We start from the raw sequence: 11,510 nt of genomic DNA, 5'->3' as shown, positions 1-11,510 counted from the left end.
GCTTGCATTTTAACACAGAATAAATGTTATTAATTTGATAAAGTGCTGATAGATTTATATTATTACAGAGCGTTAATTTTTCGGAATTATATAATGGCATAATTATCATTGATTTTTGTGTTTATTATATGCTCTTGTATGATTAACAATGCGAAAGATTCAGGATACCTTCGGGACCCGTCTTGAAACACGGACCAAGGAGTCTAACATATGTGCAAGTTATTGGGATGTAAACCTAATAGCGTAATTAACTTGACTAATAATGGGATTAGTTTTTTAGCTATTTATAGCTAATTAACACAATCCCGGGGCGTTCTATATAGTTATGTATAATGTATATTTATATTATTTATGCCTCTAACTGGAACGTACCTTGAGCATATATGCTGTGACCCGAAAGATGGTGAACTATACTTGATCAGGTTGAAGTCAGGGGAAACCCTGATGGAAGACCGAAACAGTTCTGACGTGCAAATCGATTGTCAGAATTGAGTATAGGGGCGAAAGACCAATCGAACCATCTAGTAGCTGGTTCCTTCCGAAGTTTCCCTCAGGATAGCTGGTGCATTTTAATATTATATAAAATAATCTTATCTGGTAAAGCGAATGATTAGAGGCCTTAGGGTCGAAACGATCTTAACCTATTCTCAAACTTTAAATGGGTAAGAACCTTAACTTTCTTGATATGAAGTTCAAGGTTATGATATAATGTGCCCAGTGGGCCACTTTTGGTAAGCAGAACTGGCGCTGTGGGATGAACCAAACGTAATGTTACGGTGCCCAAATTAACAACTCATGCAGATACCATGAAAGGCGTTGGTTGCTTAAAACAGCAGGACGGTGATCATGGAAGTCGAAATCCGCTAAGGAGTGTGTAACAACTCACCTGCCGAAGCAACTAGCCCTTAAAATGGATGGCGCTTAAGTTGTATACCTATACATTACCGCTAAAGTAGATGATTTATATTACTTGTGATATAAATTTTGAAACTTTAGTGAGTAGGAAGGTACAATGGTATGCGTAGAAGTGTTTGGCGTAAGCCTGCATGGAGCTGCCATTGGTACAGATCTTGGTGGTAGTAGCAAATAATCGAATGAGACCTTGGAGGACTGAAGTGGAGAAGGGTTTCGTGTGAACAGTGGTTGATCACGAGTTAGTCGGTCCTAAGTTCAAGGCGAAAGCCGAAAATTTTCAAGTAAAACAAAAATGCCTAACTATATAAACAAAGCGAATATAATACACTTGAATAATTTTGAACGAAAGGGAATACGGTTCCAATTCCGTAACCTGTTGAGTATCCGTTTGTTATTAAATATGGGCCTCGTGCTCATCCTGGCAACAGGAACGACCATAAAGAAGCCGTCGAGAGATATCGGAAGAGTTTTCTTTTCTGTTTTATAGCCGTACTACCATGGAAGTCTTTCGCAGAGAGATATGGTAGATGGGCTAGAAGAGCATGACATATACTGTTGTGTCGATATTTTCTCCTCGGACCTTGAAAATTTATGGTGGGGACACGCAAACTTCTCAACAGGCCGTACCAATATCCGCAGCTGGTCTCCAAGGTGAAGAGTCTCTAGTCGATAGAATAATGTAGGTAAGGGAAGTCGGCAAATTAGATCCGTAACTTCGGGATAAGGATTGGCTCTGAAGATTGAGATAGTCGGGCTTGATTGGGAAACAATAACATGGTTTATGTGCTCGTTCTGGGTAAATAGAGTTTCTAGCATTTATGTTAGTTACTTGTTCCCCGGATAGTTTAGTTACGTAGCCAATTGTGGAACTTTCTTGCTAAAATTTTTAAGAATACTATTTGGGTTAAACCAATTAGTTCTTATCAATTATAACGATTATCAATTAACAATCAATTCAGAACTGGCACGGACTTGGGGAATCCGACTGTCTAATTAAAACAAAGCATTGTGATGGCCCTAGCGGGTGTTGACACAATGTGATTTCTGCCCAGTGCTCTGAATGTCAAAGTGAAGAAATTCAAGTAAGCGCGGGTCAACGGCGGGAGTAACTATGACTCTCTTAAGGTAGCCAAATGCCTCGTCATCTAATTAGTGACGCGCATGAATGGATTAACGAGATTCCTACTGTCCCTATCTACTATCTAGCGAAACCACAGCCAAGGGAACGGGCTTGGAATAATTAGCGGGGAAAGAAGACCCTTTTGAGCTTGACTCTAATCTGGCAGTGTAAGGAGACATAAGAGGTGTAGAATAAGTGGGAGATATTAGACCTCGGTTTGGTATCGTCAATGAAATACCACTACTCTTATTGTTTCCTTACTTACTTGATTAAATGGAACGTGTATCATTTCCTAGCCATTATACGGATATATTTATTATATCTTATGGTATTGGGTTTTGATGCAAGCTTCTTGATCAAAGTATCACGAGTTTGTTATATAATCGCAAACAAATTCTTTAATAAAACGATGCATTTATGTATTTTTGATTTGAAAATTTGGTATAACTCCAATTACTCAGGTATGATCCAATTCAAGGACATTGCCAGGTAGGGAGTTTGACTGGGGCGGTACATCTCTCAAATAATAACGGAGGTGTCCCAAGGCCAGCTCAGTGCGGACAGAAACCACACATAGAGCAAAAGGGCAAATGCTGACTTGATCTCGGTGTTCAGTACACACAGGGACAGCAAAAGCTCGGCCTATCGATCCTTTTGGTTTAAAGAGTTTTTAACAAGAGGTGTCAGAAAAGTTACCATAGGGATAACTGGCTTGTGGCGGCCAAGCGTTCATAGCGACGTCGCTTTTTGATCCTTCGATGTCGGCTCTTCCTATCATTGTGAAGCAAAATTCACCAAGCGTTGGATTGTTCACCCATGCAAGGGAACGTGAGCTGGGTTTAGACCGTCGTGAGACAGGTTAGTTTTACCCTACTAATGACAAAACGTTGTTGCGACAGCATTCCTGCGTAGTACGAGAGGAACCGCAGGTACGGACCAATGGCACAATACTTGTTCGAGCGAACAGTGGTATGACGCTACGTCCGTTGGATTATGCCTGAACGCCTCTAAGGTCGTATCCGTGCTGGACTGCAATGATAAATAAGGGGCAATTTGCATTGTATGGCTTCTAAACCATTTAAAGTTTATAATTTATTTTATAAACGACAATGGATGTGATGCCAATGTAATTTGTAACATAGTAAATTAGGAGGATCTTCGATCACCTGATGCCGCGCTAGTTACATATAAAAGCATTATTTAATACAATGACAAAGCCTAGAATCAATTGTAAACGACTTTTGTAACAGGCAAGGTGTTGTAAGTGGTTGAGCAGCTGCCATACTGCGATCCACTGAAGCTTATCCTTTGCTTGATGATTCGATAAATAAATGATTTTTTCCTGTAGCCAAACACCTCGTCATCAATTTAGTGACGCATATGATATTGTCCCTATCATATAATTAATATAAAGACTTTAATGGATTGTGTCAAGTTGCCAAACACCTCGTCATCAATTTAGTGACGCATATGATATTGTCCCTATCATATAATTAATATAAAGACTTTAATGAATTGTGTCAAGTTGCCAAACACCTCGTCATCAATTTAGTGACGCATATGATATTGTCCCTATCATATAATTTTGATATAAAGACTTTAAAGAATTGTATCAAGTTGCCAAACACCTCGTCATCAATTTAGTGACGCATATGATATTGTCCCTATCATATAATTAATATAAGACTTTAATGAATTGTGTCAAGTTGCCAAACACCTCGTCATCAATTTAGTGACGCATATGATATTGTCCTATCATATAATTTTTGATATAAAGACTTTAAAGAATTGTATCAAGTTGCCAAACACCTCGTCATCAATTTAGTGACGCATATGATATTGTCCTATCATATAATTTTATATAAAGACTTTAAGAATTGTATCAAGTTGCCAAACACCTCGTCATCAATTTAGTTTTTTTTTTTTTTTTTTTTTTTTTAGCGTGCGTTTATTTATTTAAAATCTGTCCTAGTGGACAATAATTAAATGGTTTTGCGGGGGAACATTAGCTTAAGGGATACTATTGTACATGTATTTGTGGCGGGTTTTATATGTGTTGTCTATTGTTGTGGAAGATCGAGAGGGTGTCTCCTCATGAGACGTCTGCTTGTTTGGCTATTGTCTAACAGGTTGGTGGCGAGGTGGTTAGGGTGGTTTTCGAGCCTTTTCAGGTATCTCTCGCTGAGCCTGGAGATTTCATCAGCGACTTGTGGGATTCCAAGTTCCCTATGTATGGCGACATTCTCGTGGTAGGGATGCGCATTACAGGCAATTCTCAAGCACCTATTCTGGAACCGCTGTATACGCAGGCGATTCGTGTGGCTTGCCGTGCCCCATAGCTGTATCCCGTAGGTCCAGATGGGCTTGAGAATTGCCTTGTACACCAGGATTTTGTGGTTCTGCCTTAGCTTGGACCCTCTCCCAATAAGCCAATGCATCTGCCTCAGACGCGCATCGGCCTGTATGCGTTTGCTGACGATGTGGGGACGCCAAGTGAGCCTGCGGTCCAGGGTAAGTCCTAGGTACTTGGGTGCGGGTGCGTTGGGAATGATGACTCCGTTTAGCGTGACCGGTGGGCAGTCTCCTCTCCTTAGTGCAAATGTTGTTTGGGTAGATTTTTCCGCGTTCACTACGATGTTCCACCTGCTGAGCCAGGGATGTAGCGCGTCCATTTGCCTTTGGATTGTTTCGGAGGCTTCTCGTGGGTCGGATGAGGAGGCGAGGAAAGCCGTGTCATCTGCATAAGTCGCTATAGTTAGGTTCCTGGAGGGGATTATGGGAAGGTCTGCGGTGTAAAGGGTGTACAGTATTGGTCCGAGCACACTGCCTTGCGGAACTCCAGCTCTGATCAGTCTGGGTAGGCTTATTGCACTTCCGCATCTGACTTGGAATGCTCTTCCCTCAGTGTAGGATTTGAGGAGGGTAAAATGGGGGCTTGGGAGGTAGGATTTGAGTTTATGGAGGAGTCCAGGATGCCAAACTCTGTCGAATGCCTGCTTCACGTCGAGCATTACAGCGCAGCAGTATTTCTTTTGCTCGAATGCCTCGAGGATCCGTTCGACTAGCCGGTGGCATTGCTCTGGTGTTCCGTGGGAGCGCCTGAAGCCAAACTGGTGATCGGGGATCAAACCAGCCTCATCCAGTACTGGCATTACTCTGCGCAAAATTACTCTTTCGAGTATTTTGGAGAGGATTGCCAGCAAACTAATCGGACGATAGGAGGCGAGATTGGCTTCAGGCTTACCAGGCTTGAGGAGGACAATAACCTCTGCTCTTTTCCACTCTTCCGGGAAGTACCCTAGCCGGAAGCAGCTGTTGTAAATGCTGGCCAGCATTTGTGTGCAGCGGAATGGGAGCATTTTTAGGGCCGCCGCATCTATACGATCCAGGCCTGGAGATTTGTTGTTCTTCAGTAGAGCAATCTCCTGCGCAACTTCCTCAGGGTCGACTGGTTCCAACGGGGGACCGGGAGAGCTTGGGCTATTGAGAAACCGGGCTGTTTCAGCATGTTCTTCGGCAGTGCAGCAGTCGAACGGAGAGAAGGCGTTGTAAAGGTGTTCGGCGAAAGCTTCTGCTCTTTCAGCATCCGAACGGCACCAGGATCCATCTGCTTTGCGCACTGCGGAAACCTTTTTGGCTGGTCGTTTAATGTGGCGGGTGACGTTCCACAGATTGTGGTCTGGGTCCCCGGGAGAGAGTTCCTCGAGGAATCTGAGGAAGGAGTCCTGGCGTAGGCTGGAGATCTTGTCCTTCAACTCCTTTGTGGCGTGATTGAGCGCTGTTTTGTCTCTTGGATTGCGCGTCAAGAACCAAACTCTCCTGAGACGCCTCTTCTCAGTCACGAGTGCCGCAATTTCCGGGGACCAGAGGTGGAGGTCCCTGCTAGGTGTTCTCGCAGTCTTTGGTGGCGGTGGGCTTGCGAATTCCGCAGCGTTTTGCATCTGCCTGGTGAGATTCCCGATAGCTTCATCAATGTTCCTGGGTGTGTTGAGGATGGGGTTCGGATTGACGGTGGAGAGCATCCAGGACGCGAACTTGGCGGCGTCGGTATATTTTCCAGTGAGCCTTCTGAGCGGGGTTTTCCTGAGGACTGGCGTGTTGATTAGCACGTTTATTGCACAGTGGTCTGACAGGAGATCAGCATTTGTTGTGCAGCTGATCTTCGCATGCCCTATGCCTTTCGACACAGCAAAGTCCAGTAGGTCTGGAGTCTTGAGGGGATTCGTTGGCCAGTGAGTGGGCTCGCCAGTGGAGTGGCAGTCCAGTCGGTGGCGTTGAAGGTACCCAAACAGAGTTTTCCCTTTGGGGTTGTTGGCGCGCGATCCCCACCAAGAATGTTTGGCGTTATAATCTCCAGCTGCTATGAAGCGGGGCCCAAAATGCTCGAAGAACTCACTGAGGTGAGATGCTGTTATGCGGTATCTGGGGGGAAAGTAGACCGCTCCAATGTCTAAATCTCCTTGCGGGCTGACAATCCTGATGACAGGACATTGTGCCCAGTCTTGCTGAAACGCGGGCAGCTCTAGGTATTGAATACCGCTCCTGATGAGGATGGCTGCTCCACCGCGTGCTCTGCCAGAAGGATGGTCTGCATGGATGAGGTCATATCCGCTGATATTAAAGTGGGATCTGGGGGAGAAGTGGGTTTCGGCTACGAGTAGGATATCGATCTGGTGGGTCTTCAGATGGTGCTCGACTATGGCCTTGCTGTTCTGCAGGCCGTTCGCATTCCAGACGACTAGGTGGAGCTTTAGTTGCATGACTTGCTGTTGAGAATGGTGGCCACCAGCTGTGTCATCTGGGTGAACATGCGCTCCATCATCCTTTCCATCATTCCTTCCATGCGAGCGAACATCGCTTCTATCTGACCGGAGTGTGGGGTTTCTGTTTGGGTTTGGACTGGGGTTGTGGGATTCTGCGGTGCTGCGTGTACTCCGTTGAGGGCGTCTCGGTAGCTCCTGCCAGAGGTGACGTTTGGTGATGCCACGGGCGGCGCCTTGTTAGCATTAGCGACGGGCCTTGTTTTCGGAGCAGCGAGTGCTTTGGCCCTTTTGTATGCAGGGCATCCCTTGAAAGACGCAGGATGGTCCGCCTGGCAGTGGAAGCAGCACGCTTTGTCGTCCTCCCTCTTCTCACATGCCCTCGATTCGTGAGGGCCTCCACACTTTACACATCGGTATTCCAGGAAGCAGTAACGCTGTGTATGACCGAATCCTTGGCACCTGAAGCATTGAGGCACGTCGTTGAACTTCTGCGGCGGTTCAATGGTTACTACCGACCTGCAGATCCGCTTGACTTGGTAGACGTCTTTGTTGTTGCTGGAAGGCTCCAGGTTGGCGAAGAATATTCCCAGCGGTTCTTTAGTTCTTCTGCCAATGGGATTGTGCAGATCTCTAACAGCGTGCCCTTGTCTGCGAAGGTCTTCAATGATTTCCTCACGATCGGTGGAGTGGTGGAGTCCTTTGATGACAACCTTGTATGCACGTTCATCTTTCGGCTGGAAAGTCCGATGCCTCTTGTTTTGGGCCACAAGTTGGAGACGCAGAGCTGTATAGGACTCTTTGTCCGGCATCATGACACGTACGTTGTTGCCATTCACGGTCTTGTAGGTAAAATTGTTCTTCGGGCCTACAAGAGTCGTGATCATCTTGACGAGTGCCGAGATGTTGGTCACATCGGGGATAAAAATCGGAGGTGGCTTGATGGTCTTCGGGGTGGGCTTTGGTTTCTCGGGGGTCTTGGGCTTGGAATCGTCTTTAGGTCCGGGTTCGTCATCAGAGCTCTCTTGGTCGTACTCGTCTTCTTCGGTCGAGAGTAAAGCGAAGGCGTTGTTGGCGAGCTTCTTGCGCAGAGCTGCGCTAGTGCTTGGCTTATCTTCCAGCTCCTCTCCCTGTGCTTTCTTTGCCGGTTTTCGCTTTATCTCGCCCGGCTCTGTATGCGAGGTGCTTCCCTCGCTGCTGGAGCTGCTCTTGCGTGTTCTCAGAGCCTTTTTGCGTGGTGTTGTTCCAAGCTTGTGGGTGCGCGGGGGGCCTGCCAGTCCATCTTCTCCAAAGTTGATAAGGAGTGAGGAGGGGGGGGGGGGGGGAAGCTGGGCACCGTAAGCCGGTGAGCCAGGCAGCACGTGGCTGCTGCTTTGCAATTATACCGCTGCTTCGAGCACTGGGTTTTTTGCGCTGATAACACGCACACTCGGGTGTGCGATGGTGTTAGTGCGAACTACCGTTAGGTACGTTGGCTGGGCCAATCAAAACGCGCGACAAGATCACGCGACGCGAAGTGGCTGGGCACAAGTAACGGGACTTACAACTGTGAACAATTTGCTAACAATTTGCTAACAATTTGCTGTCGATCCGCAGGCACGTCTGCACTCGTCGAGTGTTCGATCGCGACTGATCAATTTAGTGACGCATATGATATTGTCCCTATCATATAATTAATATACAGACTTTAATGAATTGTGTCAAGTTGCCAAACACCTCGTCATCAATTTAGTGACGCATATGATATTGTCCTTATCATATAATTTTTGATATAAAGACTTTAAAGAATTGAATCAAGTTGCCAAACACCTCGTCATCAATTTAGTGACGCATATGATATTGTCCCTATCATATAATTAATATAAAGACTTTAATGGATTGTGTCAAGTTGCCAAACACCTCGTCATCAATTTAGTGACGCATATGATATTGTCCCTATCATATAATTAATATAAAGACTTTAATGAATTGTGTCAAGTTGCCAAACACCTCGTCATCAATTTAGTTTTTTTTCTTTAGCGTGCGTTTATTTATTTAAAATCTGTCCTAGTGGACAATAATTAAATGGTTTTGCGGGGGAACATTAGCTTAAGGGATACTATTGTACATGTATTTGTGGCGGGTTTTATATGTGTTGTCTATTGTTGTGGAAGATCGAGAGGGTGTCTCCTCATGAGACGTCTGCTTGTTTGGCTATTGTCTAACAGGTTGGTGGCGAGGTGGTTAGGGTGGTTTTCGAGCCTTTTCAGGTATCTCTCGCTGAGCCTGGAGATTTCATCAGCGACTTGTGGGATTCCAAGTTCCCTATGTATGGCGACATTCTCGTGGTAGGGATGCGCATTACAGGCAATTCTCAAGCACCTATTCTGGAACCGCTGTATACGCAGGCGATTCGTGTGGCTTGCCGTGCCCCATAGCTGTATCCCGTAGGTCCAGATGGGCTTGAGAATTGCCTTGTACACCAGGATTTTGTGGTTCTGCCTTAGCTTGGACCCTCTCCCAATAAGCCAATGCATCTGCCTCAGACGCGCATCGGCCTGTATGCGTTTGCTGACGATGTGGGGACGCCAAGTGAGCCTGCGGTCCAGGGTAAGTCCTAGGTACTTGGGTGCGGGTGCGTTGGGAATGATGACTCCGTTTAGCGTGACCGGTGGGCAGTCTCCTCTCCTTAGTGCAAATGTTGTTTGGGTAGATTTTTCCGCGTTCACTACGATGTTCCACCTGCTGAGCCAGGGATGTAGCGCGTCCATTTGCCTTTGGATTGTTTCGGAGGCTTCTCGTGGGTCGGATGAGGAGGCGAGGAAAGCCGTGTCATCTGCATAAGTCGCTATAGTTAGGTTCCTGGAGGGGATTATGGGAAGGTCTGCGGTGTAAAGGGTGTACAGTATTGGTCCGAGCACACTGCCTTGCGGAACTCCAGCTCTGATCAGTCTGGGTAGGCTTATTGCACTTCCGCATCTGACTTGGAATGCTCTTCCCTCAGTGTAGGATTTGAGGAGGGTAAAATGGGGGCTTGGGAGGTAGGATTTGAGTTTATGGAGGAGTCCAGGATGCCAAACTCTGTCGAATGCCTGCTTCACGTCGAGCATTACAGCGCAGCAGTATTTCTTTTGCTCGAATGCCTCGAGGATCCGTTCGACTAGCCGGTGGCATTGCTCTGGTGTTCCGTGGGAGCGCCTGAAGCCAAACTGGTGATCGGGGATCAAACCAGCCTCATCCAGTACTGGCAATACTCTGCGCAAAAATACTCTTTCGAGTATTTTGGAGAGGATTGCCAGCAAACTAATCGGACGATAGGAGGCGAGATTGGCTTCAGGCTTACCAGGCTTGAGGAGGACAATAACCTCTGCTCTTTTCCACTCTTCCGGGAAGTACCCTAGCCGGAAGCAGCTGTTGTAAATGCTGGCCAGCATTTGTGTGCAGCGGGATGGGAGCATTTTTAGGGCCGCCGCATCTATACGATCCAGGCCTGGAGATTTGTTGTTCTTCAGTAGAGCAATCTCCTGCGCAACTTCCTCAGGGTCGACTGGTTCCAACGGGGGACCGGGAGAGCTTGGGCTATTGAGAAACCGGGCTGTTTCAGCATGTTCTTCGGCAGTGCAGCAGTCGAACGGAGAGAAGGCGTTGTAAAGGTGTTCGGCGAAAGCTTCTGCTCTTTCAGCATCCGAAAGGCACCAGGATCCATCTGCTTTGCGCACTGCGGAAACCTTTTTGGCTGGTCGTTTAATGTGGCGGGTGACGTTCCACAGATTGTGGTCTGGGTCCCCGGGAGAGAGTTCCTCGAGGAATCTGAGGAAGGAGTCCTGGCGTAGGCTGGAGATCTTGTCCTTCAACTCCTTTGTGGCGTGATTGAGCGCTGTTTTGTCTCTTGGATTGCGCGTCAAGAACCAAACTCTCCTGAGACGCCTCTTCTCAGTCACGAGTGCCGCAATTTCCGGGGACCAGAGGTGGAGGTCCCTGCTAGGTGTTCTCGCAGTCTTTGGTGGCGGTGGGCTTGCGAATTCCGCAGCGTTTTGCATCTGCCTGGTGAGATTCCCGATAGCTTCATCAATGTTCCTGGGTGTGTTGAGGATGGGGTTCGGATTGACGGTGGAGAGCATCCAGGACGCGAACTTGGCGGCGTCGGTATATTTCCAGTGAGCCTTCTGAGCGGGGTTTTCCTGAGGACTGGCGTGTTGATTAGCACGTTTATTGCACAGTGGTCTGACAGGAGATCAGCATTTGTTGTGCAGCTGATCTTCGCATGCCCTATGCCTTTCGACACAGCAAAGTCCAGTAGGTCTGGAGTCTTGAGGGGATTCGTTGGCCAGTGAGTGGGCTCGCCAGTGGAGTGGCAGTCCAGTCGGTGGCGTTGCAGGTACCCAAACAGAGTTTTCCCTTTGGGGTTGTTGGCGCGCGATCCCCACCAAGAATGTTTGGCGTTATAATCTCCAGCTGCTATGAAGCGGGGCCCAAAATGCTCGAAGAACTCACTGAGGTGAGATGCTGTTATGCGGTATCTGGGGGAAAGTAGACCGCTCCAATGTCTAAATCTCCTTGCGGGCTGACAATCCTGATGACAGGACATTGTGCCCAGTCTTGCTGAAACGCGGGCAGCTCTAGGTATTGAATACCGCTCCTGATGAGGATGGCTGCTCCACCGCGTGCTCTGCCAGAAGGATGGTCTGCATGGATGAGGTCATATCCGCTGATATTAAAGTGGGATCTGGGGGAGA

General features: G+C 47.2%; 1 non-coding gene across 1 annotated transcript in view; it reads left to right on the top strand.

Moving 5' to 3' along the window:
* The window catches only part of LOC116802623, a 3,962-nt gene extending 603 nt beyond the window's left edge, over nucleotides 1-3,359 (top strand). Inside the window, exon 1 of the ribosomal RNA XR_004362957.1 lies at nucleotides 1-3,359. This exon is cut by the window's left edge and continues 603 nt beyond it. This is a non-coding gene — a ribosomal RNA (large subunit ribosomal RNA).
* Nucleotides 3,360-11,510: the final 8,151 nt, after the last annotated feature.

Source organism: Drosophila sechellia, unplaced genomic scaffold, assembly GCF_004382195.2.
Source record: "Drosophila sechellia strain sech25 unplaced genomic scaffold, ASM438219v1 U_188, whole genome shotgun sequence".
NCBI classification, from domain to species: domain Eukaryota; kingdom Metazoa; phylum Arthropoda; class Insecta; order Diptera; family Drosophilidae; genus Drosophila; species Drosophila sechellia.
The sequence above is the reverse complement of the archived record's forward strand: the minus strand, read 5'-3'. Positions and strand labels throughout refer to the sequence as shown.